Source organism: Gopherus flavomarginatus, chromosome 4, assembly GCF_025201925.1.
Source record: "Gopherus flavomarginatus isolate rGopFla2 chromosome 4, rGopFla2.mat.asm, whole genome shotgun sequence".
Taxonomy (NCBI): domain Eukaryota; kingdom Metazoa; phylum Chordata; order Testudines; family Testudinidae; genus Gopherus; species Gopherus flavomarginatus.
Window position 1 is genome coordinate 64,063,168 of NC_066620.1, and position 26,090 is coordinate 64,089,257.

Genomic DNA, 26,090 nt, shown 5'->3' on the forward strand with positions numbered 1-26,090 from the left:
GAGCAGTCACAGTGGCGCACTGTGGGATACCACCTGGAGGCCAATAACATCGATTTGCGGCCACAATAACCCTAAACCGATATGTTAATATCGATTTTAGCATTACTCCTCTCGTTGGGGAGGAGTACAGAAATCGATTTAAAGAGCCCTTTAAATCGATATAAAGTGCATTGTAGTGTGGACGGGTACAGCTTTAAGTTGATTTAACGCTGTTAAAATCAGTTTAACTGCGTAGTGTAGACCAGGCCCCTCTCTCCTTCAACAAACACCATTTGGGCTACTTGCTAAAGTTTGATTAGTTGATTGAAACAGGTAAGTAGGGGAAGAGGATGATTTTCCAGTTGTGCATGTGCACGCGCACGCACGCACACACATCCCTCAACCTAGATGTAGGTGAATGAAATCTAAGCCTCAAAAGTTTTTGAGGAGGTAGTTTGTTTGTTTTTGTTTGTTTAATTTATTTATAGTATTCTGCCATCTTCATTTAAAAGCTATGTATTTTTGTGAAGTAACAGTGCCAACTAGTGGTCAGATAATATATTCACTTTGTGACAAACAGGATTTGTGGGGGAAAGCCAGGCCTTGTTGTTAATAAAAACGTGGGTTAAACATAGTGGAAGTCCATGACAACACAGTCAGCTTGATTTTATTTAATTAATTTGTTTATTGATAGGGAAAAGACTTTATTGACATTTCTGGGCATTTACAATAAAATATTTGTTACATTTTTGTGACTTGTATAATGGGCCAGTTATTAAAAATTAACAATATTCTATATTGACCATATATTCTTATATCATTTTCCTTTCCCCTATTTTCAAATTATTTAAAAAAACAATACTTTGATTATATGCATATTTAAATATTCACAATAACTTTTTAAAAATCTTTGTTGTGAAGGAGGGGATAGCTCAATGGTTTGAGCATTGGCCTGCCAAACCCAGGGCTGTGAGTTCACTCTTTGAGGGGGACACTTAGGGATCTGGGGCAAATTCAGTACTTGATCCTGCTAGTGAAGGCAGGGGGCTGGACTCAATGACCCATCCGGGTCCTTTCCAGTTCTATAAGATAGGTATATCTCCATATAGTATATTTTCAGGGAAAGATAGGAAGTATGAAAACTTAAAGGAAGGAGGAGGGTTTAATTTGGTTATGTCCTCTCTGTATGCCCTTCTTGATTATTGTGTCCATATCAATGACTTCAGTATTTCTACTATGGTGTTTTTCTGTGCAAAGTACACTATTATTTTTATCCTTTTTTGCGTGTGGGAGAGAGTAGGGGGAAGTTTGTCTGGCATTTTTCTCACAAAACTTGTTAAGCCTTTCATTACTGAAGAGTTCGCTAACAGTTTTTTCCAGGACCCAGAGTAAATCCTGTTGCATGGGTCCACGGATTTGCAATTGTTGCTTATTTTCCCTCCCTCCATTTCCCACCCCCATAAAGAGCAAGAATAAAAGTAGCTTCCTTCTTCCCGGCTCAAATCTTTTTTTAATAGACCAACTCCCAATACCTATGTTTTTAAGTCTTGTTCAAATTCTATCCCGCGCTTTTTATTTCTTTTAGGAGGGATTTCCAAAATGTTTCTACCATCCAGCATTCCCATGTCATGTGTATAAAAGCGGATCTGGCTGTGTTGCATTTTATACAAATATCTGGGCAATATGTATTTTGATTACACAGAAATGGAGAAACATACATTCTGTGAACCAGATAGTACAGCTCAACAACCTTTTGTTCAGTATCTGAAGGGTAGCCATGTTAGTCTGTATCCACAAAAACAATGAAGAGTCCAGTGGCACCTTAAAGACTAACGGATTTATTTGGGCATAAGCTTTCATGGGTAAAAAACCCACTTCTTCAGATGCATGAAGAGAAATGCATCTGAAGTGGGTTTTTTTACCCACGAAAGTTTATACCCAAAAAAATCTGTTAGTCTTTAAGGTGCAACCAGACTAATTTTTTGTTGTTTTCATATTTGCAGTCTTAGCCTATAATTTAATAGCTTTATGCAGTTTGTCTTTTAAAAAGATAGTCATGAAATTATACATTCTAGACACAATCTTGATTGCTGAAACTTCAAACCCTTGTATAATGTTTTCTAATGCAGGTAGTTTTGTTTCTTTTCTGGAAGCTTACGTAAAATGAGCAATCTGTGCAATATAAGTTTTATATTTTTATTTTAATATATTGCTTACATCTGCTTTAAGATTTTCCAACCTTCCTTCCACTTATTATAGTGGTATTTGCCCTTACATTTTAATAAGTCCTTATTTAGCCCAGGTATGAAAGCACTATTATTTCTTATTTTTGATATTATTATCTGCTTTTTTTTTGGTTGGTTGAGTGCCTCGCATATGTCTAATTAATAATTGTACTTGTAAGTAACATGTGATGTTTCACAGGGTCCAGAATTTTGGAATATGGATCTAACATACATTTAATTGCATAACTACATAATTGGGTTTGCCAGTTTCTATTCTCTCTGTATGCACAATGGCTTTTCTCTACTGGGGATCCATTCCAGTACTGGTCTGACTTGTGCCATGCTATAGTATCTCTTGAAATCTGGTAGTACCTGTCTCCCATTTCAACTAGATGTTACAACCACTCTGTTTTGATTCTTCCAATTTGACAACAGGAATCTTTGAATAATTTTAAAAAATTTCTTGACAGTTGGCGCCAAGGGAATCATAAGGAAAGGACGGAGGACCTGGGCAGGACATTCATTAAGTACTACTAATTGATGTCAATGGTAATGTATTCAGTGTTATTGTTGCTGTCAGTCCCAATACAAGATCAAACAGATATGCTAAATTATTTAGTTGAGACAGTCTGAGTACCTTCCTCAGATCTGAAGAAGAGTTCTGTGTAGCCTGAAAGTTTGTCTCTCTCGCTAAAGGATGTTGGTCCAGTAAAAGATATTACCTCACCCATGTCTCTCTAATGGCAATAATGTCCTCCTGTCTCAATCATTGTAAATAGCTTTCATTAATGGCTCAATATTTAATTTAAACAGCTTCCCTACTACAGGTGATACGTCAATGCCTAAGTACCTAATTTTATTATCTGTTACTTTTAAGTATCTTTTGGAGCTGAGCCATAATATCCGATTTCAGAGTAGTTTAGTCTGTACATTGATTCCTGACCAAACACTTCAATTATTTCTTGTAATAATGGCTATATTTGATGTATATCTTGTATAAAAAGCATAAATTGTCAACATAAAATGAAACTTTATTTTCTATTCCCAATATACATATTCCCTGAATTTTTTCAGTGTCCCTGAACTTTTGTGATAATGGTTCAATAATTCAAAATAAATAACAAAGATGATAAGGGACATGCTTGTCTTGTTGCTCTGCAAAGTGGTATCAGCTCAGTTTTTTGTAAAGTTTCCCCAGATACATGCCTTAGGATTTTTTATAGATTACTTTGATCCACTTCTGAATGTGTTCCCAACATTCTGAATAGAAATGGGTGTTCTTCTGAGTCAAGAGCCATTTCTGTATCCATGGTTAGAATGTAGGTCTTGTTATTGGTGCTTCTGGGGTGCTTACCACATTGTAGAATTTTCTGATACTACTTAAGGGGCATCTTCCTTTTATAAAGCCAGTTTGATTTTGTTTCATCAGTTTAGTCATATTGTCACTAATCTGGATGCCAGTATTTTAGTCAGAACCTTACTATCTATATTTATTAAAGAGAGAGAGGCCTATAAGATGTTGGATCTGGTAAATCCTTATTTGGTTTAGCTGGCAAACCTACAGCCACCTAGCAGCTCTCTTTCATTACGAGGGAGTCTGGACTGTTTAAGATCCTGCAGTACAGTGTTCTGTGTTTACATATCAGCTAATTCTATATCTCCTGAAAATATTTAGTTAGTATCTTGTAAATTCTTTTTTTTTTTTCTTGGTGGTGTTTTTTTGAGTAGCTCATGGCTGTTCTGGGTCTTCTATTAGAAATCAGTCTGATTAGTAACCTGCCTGACTTGTGCCTCATTTGATTCCTAGACTCCAAGGGTAGATAGGCCATAGAACTTCCCCAGAATAATTCCTAGAGCAGATTTTTTAGAAGAACATTTAATCTTGATTTAAAAATTAACGGAGAATCCATCACAACTCTTGGTACAACCTTTCTTTGGCAAATAGGAGAGGTGGCTGGGCTTTTCTGTTATCAGTGGCTCTAATACTATTTTCACATTTGTAATCTCTTGGCGCAAGTCTGCATTATTAGTCATGTTGTATTACTTCTGCAAACCAGAAGTTAGTTCCTCTAAGGCTGCCTGTTTTTTGCCTTTGGTCCCTCCCTCTACCCAGCCAAATAACTATTGTATGAGATAATGTTCCTTTGCTACCGTTTTAAAGACCTCCCACCTAGTTCCCTGGGATATATCCCATAAGGGATTGTTCCTAATATAATCATCAATATGGTTTTCCATTTTATTCCCAAAATATTTGTCTTCTAGCAATATATTACCAAATCTCCGGCCCTTCTCTCTTCATCCTGACTTGTACTATCTTTTCATGAATATAAGGCATAGTCAGAGATATGTATTATTTAAATTCCTACATGAAGGATTTTGTGTAGAAGACTCTTGATTTAAAAATCTGTTTTTGTTGTATTACTGTAGCAACTATTCAACTATATGTTTTGGCAGATGGGATTTAAAAAGTGAAGTCTGTCCCAACAGAGTGTAGCAAACCTCCAAATAGCCATTGTGTCCTGTTCTGTATTTGCTGATTCCAGTATTTTAAGCTCTTTTTTTTTTTTTTTTTTTAACCTGGAGCTTCTTGCCTCTCTGGTAGCCCATCCTACAGCAGACTAAGTGACCTGCCACTGTTACCCATGAATTCTGGGCGTCTACAATCATTCAAAAAATAATATTGAAGAAAAAGGTATCCTTCTCTTTTGGGGCATATGTTGTATAATATAACAGACTTGCACATCCCTGCAACAAACCACGAAGCCCTCTACATCTCTTTTGATCTTTCTACATTGCCCTGCTACTTGTTTACTTATTAGTATACATACGCTCCTCTTATGGGAACTGAAAGACGTTCCGTACACATGGGATGCCCATTCCCTTTTAAGTAGGATTTTTGTTTTGTTTTAGGTTCCCTGAAGCATTGTCATTGATACGTTCTCCTTTTTTTATTTTTTAAAGCAGTTAGCATCTTTTACATTTTATTGGGTGGTTTAGTCCCCTAGAGTGTCTACACTGCTTTCTGGAGTGAACCTCCCAGACTTGTGCTAGCGCTCTAGAAACAGCTATATAGACAGTACTTTGAAGCTATGGCTTGGGCTGGAGCTTTGACTCTCAAGCCTACGAAGGAGGTTGGACTTCAGAGCCCAAGCTCCAGACTGAGTCGCAACTTCAAAGCACTGTCTATACAGCTGTTTTTAGAGTGCTAGTTTGCCCTGCTAGCCCACGTCTGTCGACCTAGGCTAGGAGACTCACTCCAAAATGCTGTGTTGACACAATCCAAATGTTCCAGGAGCACCAGATTGTTCCTGGTTCTCTTTTTTTTACCCATTTCTTAGAATATTGATATTGTCTTCACCATGTGATATGTTCCACGTCTTCCTCCCATTCACAGACCCAGATATTTGAATCTATAATATATTTATCAGCTTCCCTACAATTATATTCAATATCTTTTCTAATTATAACATTAAACCATTGTAAACATTCTGATTTTCACTTTATCTTATACTTTGTACTATATTTTCTGATATCCTTTATTAATAGACTTTAACGTTAAATTATGTACCATGATTGGTTGAAAACTATTGCTTTATACACTTAACAAAAAATGATTGTTTAAACTTCTGCTGAGGCAGCATTTGTCTTACAACACATAATCATTCTATTTTCATTCCTCTTCCCTGATACTTAGTTAGCTCTCAGCTGAGGTACACTTAAAGTGAGTCTCATCAGTCTAACTACTTTTTGGTCTACTTAGTTTTGGTTCAAGTACTGAAGTCAGATACATCTGGGTTTCCCCAGCATGTAGAAAGTGTGGCTTGACTTGTTTGTTTTGTTTTGTTTTGTTTTGTTTTTAGCAGTACTGGGAATATTTGTGCAAATCAAAGTTTCTTATTCCTGTGGAGCTGCTTGTGGACTTCTGCAGTTCAGCCCTTCTTCTCTGTACACTTATAAAGTAAGCTTGACATGAGAATACTTTGGTTATTTTCCACTCTTATTCTTTCAACTTTCTGGCTGTGTCAAAAGCACAGTCAATCTCCTTCTGCCACATTGACAGTGCATTCAGGGAGGGAGAGCGGGAAGGAAGCATGTGTGTAAAACCACTGCCTTTCACTATATCAGTGTTAGCAGCTCTGCTGATTTCTTTGTGAGCCACAAGATTTCAGGTGGGGTTGGAGTCAAGCTCACAATGATGCAAGAAGCTCTGTTACCCTGGGGTTTTTTAACCCAAAGCTCTTGGTAACTTTTACTCTGTGTGAGGTGGTGTTAGGAAATAAATCAGGGGAGACACGGCCGTCCGATCAATAGATGGCTGGCACAAAAAGGACAACACAAGAGTGCTTTCACTTAAAGCTAAACTTTACTTAGTGTCAAGCACTTACAGATATCTGTAACGGGTTAGTAAAACACCCCCAACCCTTGATAATTATCAAAGGTGAGTGTGGCCCTTGAGTGACACAGCGGCAGGCTTCCGGTGGCCAAATTTTCCATCTGCCGGTGGGGACCACAAGACGTATCCAGAGAGAGAGTCCAAACAAGTCCCAGAAGAGTCCAACTACCTCAAACTTTTCCCCTTATTTATACATTAGTAATAGAATGACATGTCCCTTAAATAAAATTTGTTAAGTAAGCAGTTTCAATGGTCAAGCAAGAGGTTCCTTCTGATTATTGATTAACCAGGTGTGGATTTCTCCAGAGTTTGCAGCCTTGAGGCTCCAATAAACATTTCTGGGGCACATCCTGCTTTCCTAAAATGCACATATCAGCAACTTCAACACAATTTGTATTAGGAAAGACGCAGGGTCAAGCTGACCTTTCTGTGGCACCCTCAAACCCCCTCCCCTCCTGCCGTTGTCAAGCTGAGACTGCTGACTAGGCTGCTTTTAGCAATAAGCCATTGTGGTTTTAGGCACTTTACTGATTTGCCAAAATCTCCCTGTATAACTCCAGCCTTCTGGCAAATTTCAGACCTGCCTGGGAGAAAGACCCCTCTGATTGGCTGCTTTCCCTATTGCTTGGCCTCCTGGGGAAGAGTAGCCAACCAAAGTTACTGCAATAAATCAGGCAGAGCTCTAACCTTGCCCTCAGGAGCTGACACTATTGTCACAGGAGGGGATGGGGGAAGAGGGAGCAGAAAAAGCCCTCTTAGGACAGTTGTACTTTCCCTCCTGTTCTGTTCCTCCCATGTCCCTGCAACCAGTGTTCCCAATCTTTGGTGATTTTTGCCAGTTAGGCTGCTTTTTGAAGGCTTCAGCAAGAAAATATCTGGAATAGACAACAGGTGACTTTTGGGGCTGAAAATTGGTGCCTCTGCCGAAATTAGGAAATTTTTAAGGCTTGTCTACACAGTGGCATGGCAACAAAGTGGTTGTGTGTGTTAGAACACTCTATGGGCCCCTCCGTAATGTGCTGCTGCCCTGTTTAGACCCTACTGGTGTGCCGTAAGGGTACCATGTTCACCTTAACACAACATGTCCCTTTACAGCACACCAGCAGTGTCTATAGGGGACAACTACAGTGCAGCACCACCTTAGAGTGTAGCCTGGCCTGCACCATGTCTGACAGAGTGCAGCAGAGAGCAGAAGTGAGTAGTGTGTTGTCTCTGTGGTGATGGTGAGAGGTGGGGTGGCAAAGCCAGAAACAGCAAATGAGCTCCTGGAGCACATGGTGGATATTGCACCCCCAACCCTTCTGTGGGATCCTGGACTGGTTCGCTAAGGGGTTTCATCATGTGATCTAGGGATAACCCCTTCCTATGGGCCACATCCTGCTGACATGAGGGGGCTCAGACTCCATATGCCACTTGGTGCCTGGCCAGGGACAGTGGGGTGACAGTTGAGGCACCCTGTTGAGAGTTGGCATTGGGGAGCGCCCAGAGCTCCCTGTTGGGAGAGAATGTGGGAGCTGCTGAAGTACAAGTGGGGACCCCTGCTTGAGGGTTGGTGTCGGGCAGGGTGGCCCTGCGGGGGAAACGGGGGACAAGGGTGGGTACTGGAGGGTTGAGGAACATTTGTCAGGGGGGCTGCTGGGGAGTGATTTTGGGAAGCAGAAGGACAAGGAACTCCCCTCACCCAGTGCCAGGGGTTGAACAGAAGCACAGATCAGCTGGCCCCTTTCCCTTCCTCTCACTACAGCCCCCTGCCTGGGGCCTTTCCCATGATGAGGAAGAGCATGAGTTGTCAGTAGCTGTGATTTAAATGGCTGCTTTGTCAGGTTACATTTGCCTCCAAACGTACATTTCATAAAAGAAAGCTGTTTATAAAACCTGAGGTGGATAGAAATATTATTGTTGTTTTTACGTTTACATTTCCAATATCAGTATTTTACTTTACACAAATGAACACCCTCCTGCTGGATAGTGTCTGGAACACAAAGAATGTGAAATGGTGAAAATTTGGGCTGTTTGACCCAATCAGTCATTTGGCTACTTTGGTGTCTATTTTTCTTATGCAATCAGCCAAAACTCCAGCCTTGAGGTTGGCAATGCTGCCTACACTCCCATCCCTGTAGGCTTTGAAGAGAGGTGAAGAGCCCCTGGAGCTGCAGGAGAAGAGGTGAGGCTGTGGGAGCAGAACTGATGTGGGGAGCGGGAGGATAGGCAGATATGAGGGTGAGATCTCCTGCCATGGGGGCCAAAATCACCACAACACATTTGGGAGCATTGGCAACACTAATGGCCACATGCATACGCTGGGATGGACAGGGGGAATTCCAACATCAGTAGATAAGATTATTGTGTGTTTGGTTCCTTTTTTTTTTTTTTTTTTTTTTTTAACTTTCATGAGTTTTCAGCCTTTGGGGTTGGCAATACCGCTATGTATACACCAGTTATGAGGGAGATGGGCCTCTCAACCAGCCTGCTTCTGACCCTGTACCCAGAGTGGGTGGGAGATGCTCATCAGCTTCTCTGCTCCTGGTCCCCTGCCTTATTCTTACCAGCTCTTTGCTCTTTAGGGATAGGGCAGTAGGGGGAATAGGGTCTAGTTGGGGGCTTCATTGTAAATCTTGCAAGTAATGAAAGAAGAGGAGAATGAGAGGTCACCAAATCCATTTCCTCACTCTGCCATGACAGGCACGTTGCCAATCAGTTTGATATATTAGTAAATGCATGAACACACATAGGCAGGCAGCATAGTCTAGTGGATAATATACTGGGCTAGCACTCAGAAAACAGGGGTTCTAGTCCCAGCTGTGCCACTGATATGCTATGTGGCCTTAGGCAAGTCTCTTCCTCTCCATGCCTCAGTTTTCTCTCCCAACCATTGTCTATTTAGACTGTAAATTCTTTGGGGTAAGGACTATCTCTTACTGTGCATTCATGTACAGCACCTAGCACAATGGGGCTCTGATTTCATTTGGGAACTCTACATGCTACTGTAACCTGTTGTGGTTCTATCAATATATTAAAGTTTGATCCATCCTGGGCAGATACTTCTGCACAGATGGTTCAATAGCTGTTGGATTGCTCAGTCACCAAGAATTCAAAACATCTCTGGCATTTTAAAAGTATGTTCAGAGATTGCATTAGCGATGAGTCCCTGAGGCTGGAAGTTCCAACTGTTGCCCAAGAAAAGTATTTGGATGCACAGTGAGCTACTATGCACTGGAAGCAACCCCGGGGGGTAAGGGCAGATTGAAGTAGGATCCTTGGGATCCAGGCCTCAAGGTTAGAGGGGCCCTGGAGTGAGCCCTGAGTCAGAGACTGATTATCAGATAGCAGAGATTGCAGCAGGCTGTTTGGCTGCCAGGGTAGAATAAGTGGCTTGATTCAGGTGGAAGGAAGATTGAGGATTTGGTAATGGAAGAATAACAAGGGTCCCCATAGGGGGTGGGGGGATTTCTCTCCAGAGGGGAATTTTGAGGAAGGGTCTGAAATTATGGTAGATCCAAACCCACACCCTGTTTAGCCTTAATCTGTCCTCTTGCTTAGTTTCAGCCTGTGGGAGTTCATGTTATCATGGGGAGATGCTCAGTCTTCTGCTAGTGGGAGCAATTTAACTGGTGCTTATGCCTATTTTTCCGAACAGCTTCAGAAGTAAATGATGAGCACAGAGGGTAACTGAGGTTGTCATGAGGAAAACAGCTGTCCCCATTGAAAGGCTAAGTGAAAAATGAGACCTTACTCAATTAGTCTAATCTCCTGAGTTCCTCCCTGGGGATGACAAGATTCTTTTTGGTTTATGTCTTTATTTGGGACAATGTATGTTTAGAAGCCTACTTTCTTTGGCATATCAAGGAAACAAGGTTTTAAAATTACATTGAAATCAGTATCTCATTAATGCTAGCAGCAGAGCTTATAAATCATATTTATTCTGTAATGAGCTGGTAGTGAGTGGCTGCCCTCTTTGGGTTAGATTCAGAACTACATAAATGTCAGCCCTTATACTGCAAGTAGCTAATGGAGAGTCTCTTTTTGCTCAAGTGGCATAAATGGGGTTTTGGTGTCTACAGTTGATTTGTTTTGAACAGGAGGATCTGAATTCTATTCACCCTGAAGTTCCAAGTGGACATGATAGGTGCAGAGGGTCAGTTGTCAAGGCCTAGTAGCAATGTGCTATTCATATCTTAGATTATTGATGTTTAGAAATTGAATTTCATTTTCACCATTTTGTGCTGTTTGTTGACATTCTGCCTTCCACTCAGCTGGGCAGTATAACTAGTCAGTTCCACTTTCTGGTTTTCCAGGCCTAGCATCATGTGGCAGTGTTTGTGTTGCATACGCTATGGAGAAATGGTTACATTTTACAAAGCTGGGTTGCAGTGCTGATCTTTGTTAAGTGATCTCTGGTGCCACTGTTTTTTGCTAACTTTTTTTCAGTAAAAAACTGGGCCAGAGATTGCAATGTTCGGTTTTGGATCTGGGTCCAAAATTCACCAAAGGTCTGGAGATTTTAGGTGCATAGTTCTGGTTTAAGTTAATCTCTGCCTCTTCAGACAGAGACTGTTACAGGCAAGCGGGAAAGCAGCAGAAGAATTCAGGAGAGGCTTGTGAGGTGGGGAATAACAGAGTAAAGTACAAGCTTTTTGAAGCCCTGCGTCATGGTAAATCCAGAACTAGCTCCTCAAACTTCATCAACCTTCCAAGCAATGTATGAGCCCAACCTGCTTCAAGGGCTTGTCCACACTGGAGATTTTCCCACCAGTGTACAGTGCAACCCCCTAGCATAGATGCCCTGCACCTGTGTAAAAAGTGACTTGTATGGGTAAGTCATACCAGTGCAAGTGACTTATTACACCGCTGCGGTGCATTTACACTCGGGGTCACACTAGTGTAGCCAGTGGTGTAGTACATTGGTGCAAAAATCTCCTGTGTAGGCGAGCCCTGTGTAACATTACTGCTGCCTATGAATTGAAGAAGTGGCAATCTGGGAGAAAACAAGCAAGACTTTGTCAACACAAACTAGACCTTTAAGAGAATGGGTAAACAACCCTGGAAAACATCTAGAGTCTTTGGGGAAAAAATGTTCATCTACAAAGTAGTTTCGTTCATTCAAAAAGATTCAGAAATAGGATCCTGTCATTCAAATACCTCTTGCTGCCTTCATGATAGTTAACAGAGAAGTCTGTAAAAATGGGGCTCACTGAACTGTTCCTCAGCATTGACTAATATGCTGAGGACGTTTGGCTGATATCTCACTGGATCTCAGTCATTTTCAGTGGTCGAAAGGTATCCCAGAATACATTAAATATTGCATTATTCTAGTGGTTTTCAACCTTTTTACATTTGTGGACCCTTAACACATTTCAAATGGAGGCATGGGCCCCTTTGGAAATCTTAGATATGGGTCTGCAGACTACAGGTTGAAAACCACTGTTCTATGGTAACAACAACCTCTCACAGACTCATTAGACATAGTTTATGGACCCCCGGCGGTCCACGGACTACAGGTTGAAAACCACTGCATTATACTGTTTTAGGATGCTAGGCATGGAATGATTTCCCATCACTATCGTAATATCCTGCAAATAGGGTTGTGCTGTTGAAAGTACGATTTTCCTGAAAACGATGCATCGTTTGCAAGCTGTATGAAATCCCAAATAGAAACCTCCTTACAATTACAGTTCACGCTTTTAGTAGCTTTTCTGTGTCCTGTTTGATAAAAAGCTGGGGCCTGAGTGTTTCCTTTGTTTCTGTGAGTGGACAGAATCAAGACCTGGCACATCTGAGCAATGTGGAAGAGAGGAATACATACTCTGTGATCCTCTGGAAACCCCTCTAAGAATGCGTTGCAGATATCAAATTCTAAGGGTGTGGGAATGGCTGCTCTGAGACAGTATCCCCCGCCTTCACCCCTGGCCTTGGCTCTGGGGGTGGGATAACTCACATAAGATCATGCTGACCCAGACAACATCTTCTTGTATTGTATCCTATTCTAAGTAAATCCACTTGAGGAGGAAATTGCGGGCAGTGACTGTTAAGGACCACATGAGAGCATGGCTCCTGAAGCAGTGATGAGGTACAGGCCCAGTGTTCCAAGACCTGTAGAGGGCAAAGAAGCATCCTCACCCTCTCCAATAAAAAGATATGGCGAAAGCCTGTGAATTGAAGCTCATGGAGTTTCTTGTCCTCAATTCAGGTTTTTCCTGTGTAAGGGAGAATTCGACCCCTGATCATTAGCACATTTCTTTCAAGCAGGACTAAGGCTTTGTACATGTTCTCTGGGATGTGGTCATAATTCTGAAGCACTTTCTGTAATCTCAGTCATGATTTCTTGTTTCTAAATATAAATTCTGGTCGTGGTACAGGGTAGATAAGAACATTTCACTCCAGGATTGTGTATATTCCAATGTTATTTGTCTTTACTGGAGGGGCAAATAATACTTCACCTAAAAATAAAGTTGTTGTATTTTGTTGAGGTGTCTCTTAGTAACTTGACCTAGCGTGTCTTTCAAGGAGTCCCAGAAAAACATATGATAGAAATACAGTAACTGCTGAGCTCTACAAGAAACCAAAGCAGGCACAGATACTTGTTTATGTGACTCTGTCAGGTCACACTGGGTAGCAACATTTCAGTTTTGTAAAAACAAGATTTTACAAAACCTAAAACTAATAGGAATGGTTTTTTTCATTCCAACAAACTTTTAAAAAAATAAATCAATATCCCCCTGCAGTATTCGGATCCCAAGCATGACAACATTGGGTTATGTGATGGGGTATATACTCCCATCTCGACTTTAAAAGGGGTTAATGTGGGCTGAGAGGCCAATTAACCCCTCTCACTAAACCTGGAATATGGATCAGCCTCAACTAAAGGTGAGTCCCAGCTGGGAGAAGAGCTGTGTGGTTACTATAAAGGCAGGGAGTCTGGGTCAGAAGGGGGCTATAGGGGGAGAGGGAAGAATTTTACAGTCATGCTCTGGGACTAGTATATGGAGAGACATGTGTCAAAGAAGTAGCCTGGGGAAAGTTGGCCCTGGAATCCTCTTCTGCATAGCAAAGTCTGGCAAGAAGCCAGGAGAGTCATGGAGGAGCTGTGGCGAGAGCTCTGGGAGGCATTCAGCTGAGGAATAGAAAGGGATGAAATGGCAAGCCTGATGGGGGGAGAAATTGATTTAAGGTTATACTTTTGATTTGGGATTTATTAGGGGATTCCTAGGGTAAGCCCCATGAGTCCTAGCCCTGAGAGAAGGATGGACTTAGAGACTGTTGGAGAGGCCAGTTCACAGGCTTGGTAGAAAGGAGGACAGGAAGGTAGCAGCAAGGAATCGGGTGGAGTGAACCTTGACTGCTCATCCTGGAGTCCCTAGGCTGGAACTCAGTGCAGAGAGTGGGCCTGGAGTCCCCTAACACCCACTAGTAAGGTGGCATGAAGACCCTGAGAAGGATGTGAAGTCCATGAGGTCCAGAATCTGGGTGGAAGAACTTTTGTATGGATGTCAAATTATTTGTTGGACTTTCTGTTACTCTGGAAGGACCCAAGGGCCAAGTCATACCACCATGGGATTGGACTGACCATCCGCAGGGGGTGACAGAGACTGGGGCTGCTAGGTATGAGGTAGCATGCCAGTGATGAGTCCACCCTTCTATATGTGAGAACTTGCAAGTGAAACTGAGTAAAGACTGAACAGAAACAAAACCAACCAGAGAATAGCAAAACAAGAAAATGAAAAAGTAAAGCTTGAGGAGAGAGCACAGCATATGTCTCTCCTGAGAGTCTAGCCTAAACTGAAAAGAAAATGGGAGCTTGTCACGGGTACACAGAATGAACTTGCCTCTCTCAGCCTTCCTAGGAGGGTTCTCCTTTTAGTGATAGGCCTGAGACCTGCACTTTTTGCAGGTGGGGAGTCTGCTACTCTGAGTCTGGACCTCTAGCTTCAGCACTCCTGTTTCTTTCTCACCTTGGCTCATTCAGTGAGTCCAAAAGAGCTTGAATCCCTGTTGGAGACTTTACCCCTTTAGAAGCAATGCAATCAGCAGATGTTTCCCATGATAGAGAACAGTCTTTGTAAAGACGACAGCATTTATTTTAGTCAACTGGAATACAGTATGTAGGTTTCTCTGCTTAGAATGGAAAAGGAAATTTTATATGTGGCTACATGCTGGCAGCACAACCTGCCTCTTTTGCCCCAAAATGTCTAGGATTTAAAAGACTGCTCACACTTCAGTTCTTTGTTTCAAGTAGCAATCGCTCTGGTTTCACACATTCTGTCTCTCTTGGCTGGCAGTTATTAGTGACCAGTCCTTAGTCTTCCACTGTCTCTCCAAGGTACCTCCATGTACATGTTCTTTATAGTTCATACCAACCCAGACATGCCTATTTGACCCAAACCCCTCTGTAGCAGAGTGGGTCTCTGCTCCAGCCCAGAAGGGGTTAAAACAGCCCTGGATAAGGGCTGGGGCTGGAGAAAGCAGCCTTTTAGGCTGGGCCGATTGGGGAAGTGGCAGCAGCTGGGGCCATGCCCCAAACTGAGCAACAGACCCTTATATAAGGGCAGAAAAGCCAGGAGCCCAGAGAGTCTCTCTGTGTTCAGAGAGAGAGAAGGGCCTGGCTGCTGGAAGCTGAGATAAGGTACCTAGGGTGAAGCAGGTCTGGGGAAAGGCAGAGGAGCTGGGGAGCTCCTGCCTGGAAAGCCTCAGACTGCAGCCTAGAGTTAGGCCAGGAGGTACTGGGGTTGCAGGGTGAAACCCAGGGGTAGGCCACGGCAGCAGGTCCAACCCCCTTTGCTGATGATGAGAGGCTAATACTGCAGTCTGCCCCAGGGTGTGGGGCTAGCTAAGGACTGGGCAGTTGCCAAGACACTGAGGCAAAGTGGGGATAGAGGGTGGGGGGGTCCCAGGGAGGGGAAACCCCTGAGGAAGGGGTTACTGCCAGGGGGCAGAACCCCACATAAAAGGGGCACTGGGGTCCAGGGAGGGATGCAGGGGCAGTAGCCAAAAGGCAGATCACTGGCCTGCAGAGGGCACTCTGAGCTGGAATGTGAGCTAATTCCCAGAATTATCAGCAGGAGGCGCTGGGTGGTGAGTCCCAACCCATTTACACCCTCTTATTTCTGTCCCTGGAAATACATTAACCCCTTCAATCATGGGCAACAGATGCTCCCTGAAAGTGGGGGATCATGGGTGTCTGAAAAAGTGATGGGGCCATACCCCTCTAGCCCCCCCAGTTCCAGCACCCTTGTCTTCAATCCCAGCAGGTAACAATACAAAAGTGAGTAAGTGAAATTGAGTGATGCCTATTTTTCATAAAAACAATACAAATTTTCCCAATGTTCTTCACATAGCCTGTCTCTGCATCAGACCTTCCATCTGAGGATCTCAAAGCACTTTATGAACTAAGTAATCTTTCACATTTCTAAAGTGCTCCCAGTATCACACGTTGGGGTGTTGCCAGAATTGGGATCCAGAAACCCTGATTCCAGTCCCTGTCACTAGACAATTTTGCCTTTTTAAAACAAAATGTAGTCATTGATGTAAAAATGCAGGTAAGATTTCAATTATGTGCTCTGAGGTAAAACATATTGAATGTCTCAGTATATATCTGAATATATAATGTCTCCCCTAGCAACATTTTGACCTTTAGTGTGACAAGATCAGATATTCAAGATAGCTGTGTGCAAAATTCTCAAACCACCACCCCCTAAATCTTCCTAGTAAAATTCTCATTGACTTCAATGCAAGCAGGATTTGATTTCACAAGAAAATAAGTGTATTGGAATTTTCAATAATCTGAATAAAAAGAAAATCCCATGTCACTAAAATAATAAGAATCTTTAATCTAATTATAGTTTAAAAATTAGGTTCAGGCTAAGTCCTCAACACAGAAATTCAAAGACCTTATGCTTTCACAAAATACAGTAGAAAATGAATGCATTGCTGCCCAATTCTGCCTTCAAATACACATTGTGCAACTGAAGTGAATGGAAAACATTGAAAAGGTGAATTACATAGAGCTCAAGATGTTTGCTATCAAGATGGAAATGTTGGGCGAGCAAATTACCTTATGGTAGGGAGGTTGAGGGAGGAGTTAGAGCAAAGACACAGTAAAACATGAGGAACAGGATCAACGCAACAGCACAAAATTAGAGAAGTCCAAAAAAAAAAAAAAGGTGGTGAGATGGGAGGGAGGGGGCAGAGAAAATAACAGAAGGGCACTAGCCGTCACCTTCAGTCCCCAACTAAAATCTCTCCAGTGCATCATCAAAGATCTGCAACCCATCCTGAAAGATGATCCCTCACTCTCTCAGACCTTGGGAGACAGGACCCCCCTCCCAACCTGAAGCAAATACTCACTAGCAACTGCACACCATACAACATAAACACTAACCCAGAAACCTATCCTTGCAACTCTGTCCACATGTGACACCATCATAGGACCTAATCACATCAGCCACACCATCAGGGGCTCATTCATCTGCACATCTACCAACGTGATATGTGCCAGCAATGCCCCTCTGCCATATACATTGGCCAAACCAGACAATCTCTAAACACAAGAATGAACGAACACAAATCTGACATCAGGAATCGTAACATTCAAAAACCAGTGGGGGAACACTTCAACCTCTCTAACCACTCAGTGACAGACTTGAAGGTGGCAATTTTACAACAAAAAAAACTTCAAAAACAGACTCCAAAGAGAGACTGCTGAACTTGAATTAATATGCAAATTAGATACAACTAACTTAGGTTTGAACAGAGACTGGGAATGGTTGGGCCATTACACTAATTGACTATATTTCCCCATGTTAAGTATCCTGACACATTCTATGGGTCATCTCAACTATCACTTCAAAAGTTGTTTTTCCTCCTGCTGATCTCAATTGATTGGCCCCTTCAGTTGGTATGGCTATGTCCACCTTTTCATGTTCTCTGTATGTATACATATCTTCTTGCTGTATGTTCCAGTCTATGCATCCGATGAAGTGGGCTGTAGCTCACAAAAGCTTATACTCAAATAAATTTGTTAGTTACTAAGGTGCCACAAGTACATCTTTAAAGGCACAGTCTCCAATACCATATCTTCCCTTCCAAGCCAAATGTTAATAACAAGAACACTTACAACTCCACATAATTATGAACACTTTTATAACCAGCCCAATAACTAACTGCACTAACAACATTCTATTAGCCTTCGAGGTGCCCTGAGCTATTGCTTGGACCTGGAGGGCTGCCCTGGAACCTCAGCACTACTGCTGTTGGGACGCAGCAAATCCACTTGTTTTTGTGGTTCCGTATCCCTCCGTTACCGCAACCTGCTGTGGTGGTTGCTTGTCTGAGACTCTCTCAGGCAAAACAGCAGACTCAGTGCCCCTTATCTCCCTCCCTTCTGGGATTTGGAGAAGGTGACGCCTATTCCTCCACAGTATGTCTGTGTCCTGAGTGAGAGCCTCATATAGCCACAGGGCAACCTCTTGTGACACCATTGCTGTTAGCAACCATTTTTTACATCAGAGAAGTACACAGAATCATTTTCATGAAGCGGTGGCAGCTCTTGGGATCCCACATTATGTTGTATTTTCTTATTTTGCTTTATCTGTCCCTTTATACACCTGTAAGTTCCCAATGACTGCAACATCAGTTTCTAATCATGCAGGCAATCTTGTGTTTTCAGTTTTCTGTTGAACAAAATGTCAGCAGGTGACAACCCATGTTTCATTGGTGCTGTTCTGTAATTTAACAGTGCTAAATATGGAGCAGGCTCTGCCTTTTGCAGTAGGTGCTTTATTATTTTGCAGTTTTCTACCAATCTATTGGATTGGGGATAATGGAGACTAGTGGTTACATGTCTAAACCTGTTCTTCACTGCAAACTGCTTAAACGCATGCCTACTGTCCATTTTCAGACATCACTGGGTCAGGTATTCCATATCTAGCAAAAATAGCTTTGGTATGCACAATTACCTGCTTAGCCGTACTACCTTCTAGTAGGGCTATCTCAGGAAAGTGAGAATAATAGTCTAGGACAGGCACATAGTTTGTTCCAGCCAGTATAAACAAATCTATGGCTACTTCGCTTCTTGGGGGAGGGCATTTTTTCCTGTGCCACTAACATGGGCTCTTTCATTTGACTTATTTTTGGCATATAAAACAACGTCGCTTCCTAAATGTTGCTGTTCATTTGAGACCAGTATAAAACATCTTGGCCCTTCTCTTAGATTTTTGAATTCCTAATGACCTTCCTGTATCCTTTTTTAACATCCCCCCTTAAATTGATAATAGGAGCTGGGAATATCCTGTCTCGGCCACCCTATGCTAAAAAGCCTTCATTACTGTCTGTGGGGTCTCAGCCTGAGCAGCAGCTTTGGCAATCACAGTCTACATGTCATCTGAGCCTGGACTGATTTTTCCTCAGATTAATATGTACAAAATGTAGCTCTGGACTCCTTGAATGCTCTAGAGTGTGTCTGCAACCCCGAAATCTCTCCCATAGTACCTCTGAACTAAGGCCTCTTTAACGCCTTCAGTTTCTCACACCTTTTAGTATCCTCGTCCATTGGAGATCTTTGCACAGTAGTGCACTTGGGTTGCTTGTTTGGACAGCTAGATTAGGCACAGATTTCCCTGCATAGGTCACCATTCCAAGGAATCTTTGTATTCTTTGATCGTCTGTTGGGGAAGACATCCTGGTGATGACACTAACCTTACTGTGATCATCCTGTACAACATGCGGTGTTAACTTGTCTCCCAGGTATGGTATTTGCATTGCACAGAATTTTCATTTTTGTTTCAGCATTTCAACCCAGAGCCTCTGGTATTAGTCTCCTACTATTTTCCCCCAGATCAAAAAGTCATCAATGTAAACTTTAGTATCCGCTATACCATCCAAAGTCTGTTGTATTTTTCCAGTGAAACCTTAGGTGGCAAACACAAGCTAAATGGCAGTCTCCAAAAGGGCATGTTGACCATGTATAAACATGTGCTCTGTTTTTTTTTTTTAGCTTGGCACCTGCCAGAAACCTGTTGATGCGTCAAGCATAGAAAATCCCATGCCAAAACGCTACAGTATCGCACAGTTGAGGTTACTTGGTGGTATGTTGTCCTCTGGCAGAACATTGAGCTAAGAAAAGCTCAAACTTCTGAAAACCAGGAAATGCACAGTTAAGGATGCCCTCTTTCCCCAATGCCCCAATACGTCCCATTAATATACACACATACCTTTATTCTGCCAGCCCCACAGGTACTAGAATGTACAAGCCCTTCACGTCCTTTTACAGCCCATTCACTCTCACCCACAGGCTGCCATCCAATATTATTCCAGGACAGAATGGGGGAGTGGGAGAAAAGGTTGCCCATGCCACCTTCCCTCAGGTCCTCTGGAGCTGGAAGTAGCCAACGGGAACCACCTGCATACACTCCAGGTACAGTCAGTGTGTTAGGTGTACGTACACTAAATGGAGGAGGCAGTAGTTGGCATTGCTTGGTAAAGGTGTCTTTATGATGAGTGTGGCCATACCAAATTCACAGTCCAGTTTCATAAATTTCACAGTCCTAGCATTTAAAAAATGTTGAATTTCATGATTGCAGATATTTAAATCTTACATTTCATGGCGTAACAAAGCATGAGTATGTATTTAAAAATGGCAAAATATAAACATGTAAAGCCCATGACAACCCCCTTCAAAGTGACGAAGCCTCCCCCGCCCCCATGACAGCCACTGTTCTCTGGCCAGGCAGTGCAGAAGTAAGGATGTCAATACCAGGACCACCCTAAAATAGCCTACTGACCTCCTTTTTGGGTCAGGACCCTCAGTTTGAGGAACACTGCTACAGGGTAAAAGTACACAAAAGACCAGATTTCACAGGGGAGACCAGATTTCATGGGGGAGAGCAGATTTTACAGTCCGTGACAGGTTTTTCATGGCCATTCATTTAATAGGGCCCTAGATGGGGACATGTGTGGCTTTCTTTGGGCTGTGTGACAGAGTTGCGATTATGATCTGAGGAGATCTGTAGTTTACACCCTCTGATGTGTGTGACCTTCAGGATCTAGTATGAATTATTTCAATGCAGAATTGTATATGTTGTACAATCAGCAGGACATAGGGGATTTATTACAAAGGAGGTTGTCAGTAGCACGCTCCCATATGAGAGCAGTCTAAGCATTTATTGTCTCATGAACTCCAGGTAAATGTGTGTGTTCTGTGTCCAGTACGGAGTAGTGGAGACTGTGGTTACTACTTGGTGGAGGTATGTTTGCAGGATCTGTGGATTACTTCAAGGTATGTAACAGAGCTGTGACTGTGATCTGAGGAGATCTATGTTTTGCACCTCACATGTGTGACAGAAAAGAATAGATGCATGTGTACTTTCAGGATGCAGCATGCATCATTTCTAAATGCAGACTATGTTGGTAGCAGGGCATAGAGCTTTTATTAGAAAGGTTGTTGTCAGCAGCGAGGTGGACTATGAGAGGATTCTAATGCGCTAATGATGGTTACGTGAAAATGTAGGCTGAGATGGTATCGTTTAAATAAGTGCAAGGGGGTTGTAAAAGTCTGTGGTGTGATTCTTAAATTGTACACATGTGGTATTATTTCTCAGGAGTTGGCTAAGTGGGTAAGGGAATGTATAGCAGGATCTGGAACCTCCTGAATCTTATAGTGCCAAGGGCCACTGTGATTATGTGCACACTGAGACAATGCTTGAAGAGAGCAGAGGGAAGGTAGCATGAGCCACCTTTTTTTCTCCTTTAATAATGTTAGATGGAATCCTTTGGGCAAGAGCAAATGAGATGTAAAAGGAAGTGGAAAGCTTGTGCATTTCAGCAACTATAGGGTTGGCAGAGTGAAGGTGTGTTTATGGGACATATTGGGGCATTGCTGAAAGAGGACAGAGTTACAGTTGTATGAGCCTTTAAACAGAAGTTGTGATACAAACTTAAGTATAGTGATGCAGTCCCTGCCCCAAAGAGTGCACAGCCATGTGAATTGGTGGATAGGAGCAGGGTTTGTGCATGGGCTGGAGTGCACTGGCAGAGCTGGGAGATACAGGAAGGTGGGAGCTCAGGGGGCTTGTGGTGCACACGGACAGAGCTGTGGTGTGCAGGAAGGTTGGCATGCACAGGCAGATCTTGGAGGTGCAGGGGATTGGTGTGCACAGGCAGAGCTGGATATGCCAAGCCTCCCTCCCCTTCCATTCATCCCCACAACCCCTTTCTACAGTCCCAAACCCAGGAAACACTCAGATGTCTAATTTTTTTCTCCCCAAAACTTTGATTACATTTCCCCGTCCCCAAATAAAATTGCCATCCATGACTCACAAATTTTAGCAACTTCCAACAATTACGTCCCAAACTCCTTTTGTCTTAGATGGGAGTTTGTGATTAACTTATCTTTAGTTATGTTACTCGAAGGGTGAGTTCACAGCCATCGGTCTGATTCATCCAGTCTTTGGTACCTCTCAGGTTAATAGTTTGGCCTGTAACTCAGGAACCACTTGGTCAAATGACCCAAAATGTAGATCACTAATGCTATCCCACATCCCCACGAGGCATGCTAAATTCCAAAGTAATCCAATTAACCATATAGATTTTAGAGCATTTATAAGAGTCAAGCTTTAAAGCATATAAAATGGTGAGAATGGAAACTTTCTGGCCATTTTTCCATATTGGCGCATAAACACTGTAAAATGTACATTTTCTTAAATACCATTCTCAATGTGCCCCCTGCCCCCAAAGATTTATTGGGTGCCATGGACCTTCTTGGGTAAAACTTGACAGATTTAGACCATTTTGGCCCACATTACATCAATAGTTCGACCTCTAGCTCTTTGCTAAAATAATAAAAAAAAAAAATCTAGAAACTGGGCTTATATCTTTCCAATTTCTGCATCAAGTCACCCCAAATTGGGTCACTAACCCTACCCTGCACCCTTGTGAGGCACATCAAATTTCAAAGGAATCCAACTAAGCACGTCAATTTTAGAGGACTCAGAAAGGTCAACCTTTAAACAGAAGTCATGTTGCAACCTTTAGTATACCGGCCTTGCTGAGCTGCTATATTTTTGCATCAGCCATCTCCCCAAAAATGTCTCCCTTTGTAGGTAGTGGGAAATGTTCTCTTTTTACATATTAATTTATTTTGGGCCTATACATGAAGCATTCCTCCCCAAAATACAATGTCCAATGAGTGTACTCTGTTGGTTCTTCCACTTGCTCTTATTCCCAGACCAAGGAGCCTATCCAGCACCTCTTTTAGCTGTTGCCTTAACAGAAAGGGAACTTTCCTAGGGGCATGGATGAGGGGACAGTTGGGCTTTTCAGCTCTATTCTGTACTCCGACAAGCACTTCTCTATTCCCCGGAAGATGTCCTCAAAAGCTTCCTCAATTGTTTTAGTCCCCTGGCCCTTCAGAGAGTGCACCCTCTTGATGAGACCAAAGGGGTGACATGCTTTTAACCCAATAATGGGTGGTCTTTTTCCCTGGCACATCACAGATTATCTTTTCGTTCATGAATGGGAGCTCAAGGACTTCATCTTCTGCAACATCTCCCAGACAATATAACCTGTTTCCTTCTATTGGACAACTCCGCCCCCCCACTAGTAAGACTATAACCTGGTTTTGAACACCTAAAGGAAACCCCCCTTCAAACCAATGGTGACCATCTCCCTCTTCCACCTCTCCCTCAAAATTTCTTTTCTAATTGTCATCACCTCAGCAAGGCAAACGGAGGAGCTGGGAGCACTTATGGTGGACCCACACCATACGCCACTTTCTACAAAGACAAGGCTATAATATGTACCTATCCTCATTTTTTCTCGAAGGTCTCCTTGGAACATAACATTAACTACAAAATTCACCTACCAGTTTTTTTTTACCCCAAACACAAGCAGCTCTGAAATTCTGTGATACTCTTAACTAGACTTTCCTTGCCAATAATATGACACCACTGCCACCTTGTGGTCATATATATTGTAGCAGCTGTGAGACCTAAAGGTATTTTGCTGTACATAGGAAGGAAAACAATCTACAGAGGTTCACTTTCACATAGTTCCTTTTCTGTGTAAGACTGTATACAGCTGCTGCTGACTTGGTTAGGAGGAGTCTCAGCTGGGCCCTGATCTTGTTCTTTTTACTATTGCCATACTTCTGCTCTGATTTTTTCAGACCTGTTCCTACACATAAGGAAGAACTGCATAAAGAGTGCTCACTCTTAAATGTTCCACTGGCCAAAACATGGGGAGCAATTGCAAGCTTTCATAACAAGGTAGTATTTTAAATCAATTTAGTTTGGTACCTTGGGAGAAGACCATGGGACAGTTCCGCTGAATTTATATCACCGAGGTAATGACCTACAGTAAACCATGGTTGTGTTAGACACACAGTAAAAGCTGTTCATTTTCTTCAATCCACAAATTTCCATCAGTCACGAATCAACTGAAGTTTTAATTCAGTGTCTTGTTTTGGCTTTAAACCTAAACTCTGAATCAGAATGTGTCAGGGCCAGATTCTCAGCGGGTGTAAATTGGCTCCTCCAATGTCTGTGGAGTTGCACCAATTCATACTGGCTGAGAATCTTGCCCTCACTGTTTGTTTTAATTTGCATTTTGTTTTCTTTTTATATCACTGTATATTAACAAAACAAACTGGAAACACAATAAAAAGAAATATTGACATGAAGTGGAAATAATACTGGAACAACTCTGTTTACTTTTTCTTTTAGATAAAATTCTATTTTATGTTAGTTTTAATATTTAATATCAGTATTTGCTTTTTAAAATTATAATTAACATGTATTCAAATGACATTTTTTTAATTGCTTGACAGCCCTAATATTTATCACGATTAATTGCACTGTTAATAATAGAATACCATTATTTAAATATTTTTGAATGTTTTCTACATTTTCAAATATATTGATTTCAATTTTGACAGAATACAAAGTGTACAGTGCTCACTTCATATTTATTTTTGATTACAAGTATTTGCACTGAAAAATAAAAAATATTTTTCAATTCACCTAATACAAGCACTGTAGTGCAATCTCTTTATCATGAAACTTGAACTTACAAATGTAGAATTATGTACAAAAGAAACTGTTTTATTTTTTAATGCAATGTAAAATTTTAGAGCCTGCAAGTCCACTCAGTCCTCCTCCTTGTTCAGCCAATTGCTCAGACAAACAAGTTTGTTTACATTTGCAGGAGATAATGCTGCCCGCTTCTTGTTTACAATGTCACTTGAATGTGAGAACAGGCATTTGCCTGGTACTGTTGTAGCAGGTGTTGCAAAATATTTACCTGTCAGATTAATTTAACTGTGATTGTTTCAATCGTGATTAATTTTTTGAGTTTATTGCGTGAGTTAACTGCAAGTAGATTTCACCAACCCAAGTAGGGCTGTTGACTAATTATAAAACATACAATCCGTTTGGGGTTTGTACTCTGTTTCTTGACAGTCTGACCTGAGATTGGCTCTTACTGTTGTGAGCTACTCTAGACAGCCTGACAATGACATCAAACGAGATCTCAATGATGCAGGCAACATATGGTGTTCCTTCCAAAGTCAGATCATGAATGATTCTAGTTTTGTTCACTGTTAATGTTACAATAATCAGCAGGAACTTGAGGCTATCATCTTCAGCTTTTCTGCTTGTCTGTGATTATGCTGTGTGTGATATGATGATAGAACAATATTCTTGGATGATGTCTTGCCATATCAGAGCCAGATCCTTTTCGGAAGCTCCACTCCTCCAAAAACCAAGAGTTTATCTTTTTACCAAGAAGGTTTGCATAGCTGTCTTTGTATGCGTGAAGCTGGTTGTAGGAGAATGCTAGAGTGGCAGATCAGTGTATGTTTGTGCAATTGAATCAACTGGAAAAATAGACAAACTGTAAAAATTGACTGTCATCCCTCAAAAATCAACAGGGGACTAAGGGGGCAGATACAGTACATTAAATGCTCATTAAAAAAATAGCTAGATTCAAGTTGGTGTCCTTTTAACAAAAGACTTCTGAAAATTATGTTTTTTGTTTTTTTTGATAAAACCCACATTGTTGCTCAGCCCTTTGTTTTCAACCTACAGTATTTTTTCATGTGAATACTTTGCACAGGTATAGCATTTACTGTCTCCAGAGTCAGCAAGGACCATAGAAGAGACATGATCTAATGGTCTAAACATGGGGCTTGGAACCAAAATCTCCTGAATTCTCATGCCTCTTCTGGTGCTTGCTCCCTTTGTGGTTTTGGAAGTTACCTGTCCTCTCTACCACCTTTATTTTCCCCATCCGTAAGGATCAGGGATGCTTTGAGGCAGCAATTTGAAGCTGAAAGCCAGTAATATTTGTTGCTATGCTTGTGACTGCAGTACTTGTAATAGTAGGAGGTGATTGGTCCACATGATGCAAGAAGGGGCCTTAACATAACAACCAGAGGAGAGAGTCAAATGAAAAAATTCATCAGCAGGGAGGGAGATGGGGGGGAATGGAAGGTCTCAGAAGGATGA

General features: G+C 41.9%; 1 long non-coding RNA gene across 1 annotated transcript; it reads left to right on the forward strand.

Moving 5' to 3' along the window:
* Positions 1-6,075: 6,075 nt before the first annotated feature.
* LOC127048775 (uncharacterized) lies at positions 6,076-23,903 on the forward strand. Its single transcript, XR_007773774.1, has 3 exons — positions 6,076-6,162; positions 8,665-8,761; positions 23,753-23,903. It is a non-coding gene; the product is annotated as an uncharacterized LOC127048775 (long non-coding RNA).
* The last annotated feature ends 2,187 nt before the right edge of the window (positions 23,904-26,090 follow it).